Source organism: Gekko japonicus, unplaced genomic scaffold, assembly GCF_001447785.1.
Source record: "Gekko japonicus isolate JY-2015 unplaced genomic scaffold, Gekko_japonicus_V1.1 scaffold1944, whole genome shotgun sequence".
NCBI classification, from domain to species: Eukaryota; Metazoa; Chordata; class Lepidosauria; order Squamata; family Gekkonidae; genus Gekko; species Gekko japonicus.
The window spans coordinates 299982-302418 of NW_015169231.1; positions in this window are offsets into that span (position 1 = coordinate 299982).

The window sequence follows — 2437 nt, forward strand, 5'->3', positions numbered from 1 at the left end:
GGGATCGCAGTTCCCCCGGGTGAGGTACGGGGGGCGGGGCACATGACGAAGCCCCGCCCCCTGCTTCCGGCCGCCCCGCTTCCGGCCCTCATTCAGCCAGGAGGAGGCAGGAGAAGAGGGAGGATAAGTTGCTTCCTCCCTGCCTCTCCCCACCCCTGCCTGCCTGGGGCCAGGGAGGGCCTTTGCGGGGCTTCCTTGCACTCCCGCCGGCCTTGCAGGTCCACCGCCGGGCCCCTCACGGGCTCAGCAGTGAAGCTGCAAGGCCGGTGGCGGCGGCCGGGACCGTTGGGGGCGGGGTGTGTGGCCTTATGACACACTTCCAGTGATGTCAGGGGGCGTGGCCTTATGACACATGTCCGGTGATGTCAGGGGGTGTGGCATATGCTAATGAGTTATGCTAATGAGTCCCCCTAGCTCTTTTTCTACAAAACGACCCCTGAGTGGATCTATGCAGTGTCGACCAGTCATGCTATTCCAGATTGTAAGAGACTTGTTGGTTGTATCCCCTGGGAGCAAATAATGGCAGCTTTGATTCCACAAGGACCCTGATCAGGTGGCAAGGTGGCATGCAGGTGTTTTCAATAAATATAAATAAATAAAATAGTGGATATTTTAAAAACTCACTGTGGTCAGTGTGTTACACATTTTGCAGAAAAATCGCTTACGTCCATGTTGGGCTTTGGCCAGCTCCACTTTTTTCTGGAGAGCCAGTTTTGTGTAGTGGTTAAGAGCACACACTCTAATCCGGGAGAACTGGGTTTGATTCCCCACTCCTCCACATGCAGGTGCTGCAGTGACCTTGGGTCAGTCACAGTTCTCTCAGAGCTGTTCTCTCATGAACAGTTTTCAAGAGAGCTCTCTCAGCCCCATCTGTCTGTTGTGGGGAGGGGAAGGGAGAGGAGATTGTAAGCCATTCTGAGACTCCTTCGGGTAGTGAAGGGCAGGATATAAATCCAATCTGTTCCACTGCTGCACAACTCTTACTGTAAAAATGTTGTGGGGGGGAGAAGGGAGGGGAGATTGTAAACCACTCTGAGGCTCCTTCAGGTAGTGAATGGTAGGGTATAAATCCAATCTCCTCCTCCTCCTCCTCCCCTTACTGAAAACGCTGCAGGTAACCAACCAACCTAAGTTGGAAAAACCAGTTCTGGCTACCACCATGTCTGGGCATTCAGGCTCAAGCATTCTATGCCATGACTTGGGCAAAAGCCAGATTGAAAAGGATCAAGATCAGAGGTCATTTCGGGGGGGGGACGCGGGGGGGCGGCGCGCCCCCGCGTGAGGTGGCGGGGGGCCATGACGAAGCCCCGCCCCCTTCCGTCCGCCCCGCTTCCAGCCCTCATTCAGCCAGGAGGAGGCAGGAGAAGAGGGAGGGTAAGTTGCTTCCTCCCCGCCTCTCCCCACCCCTGCCTGCCTGGGGCCAGGCAGGGCCTTGGCGGGGCTTCCTCGCACTCCCGCTGGCCTTGCAGGTCCACGGCTGGGCCCCTGATGTCAGGGGGTGTGGCATATGCTAATGAGTTATGCTAATGAGTCCCCCTAGCTCTTTTTCTACGAAATGACCCCTGATCAAGATAATCAGTTTCCTCCACAATTACCAAGAGCTGCTTGGCCACAAGCTTCTCTAGACAATAAATAATTGTGTGCCTTCAAGTCAGGGGTCATTTCGTAGAAAAAGAGCTAGGGGAACTCATTAGCATAACTCATTAGCATATGCCACACCCCCTGACATCAGGGGCCCGGCGGTGGACCTGCAAGGCCGGCAGGAGTGCAAGGAAGCCCCGCGAAGGCCCTCCCTGGCAGGCAGGCAGGGGTGGGGAGAGGCGGGGAGGAAGCAACTTACCCTCCCTCTTCTCCTGCCTCCTCCTGGCTGAATGAGGGCTGGAAGTGGGGCGGCCGGAAGCAGGGGGCGGGGCTTCGTCATGTGCCCCCCCCTGCACCTCACCCGGGGGAACTGTGTTTCCCCGCGTTCCCCCCCGAAATGACCTCTGCTTCAAGTTGTAACCAACTAATGGCCGCCCCAGGATCATGTGGTTTTCAAGGCAAGGGAGACGCAGAAGTGGTTTGCTGTTGCCTTCCTCTGCATAGCTACTCTGGATTCCTTGATGGTCTCCCATCCAAGTACTGACTGTAGCCAACCCTGCTTAGTTTCTAAGCTCTGACAAACTTGGGCTAAGATGGGGTATTCAGGCTGCTAAAGTTTCTCCAAAACCTTGCTCAAAACCGGCAGATTCCAGAGCACGTGCAAAGTGTCCTTTGGTCCATCGGGGTGGGTGGATGGAGTACAGCCCTATCCAGTACAAGTTGGTTTGTGAGAGAGGAATGAAACAAGGGAAAACAGAGAGAGTGTGGGTTGAACCCCCTTCCTTTGCTCTTGGTCTGTGGTGGCATAATTATACACTACCAATTCTGAAATAAGTGACTTCTACAGCAATTCCTG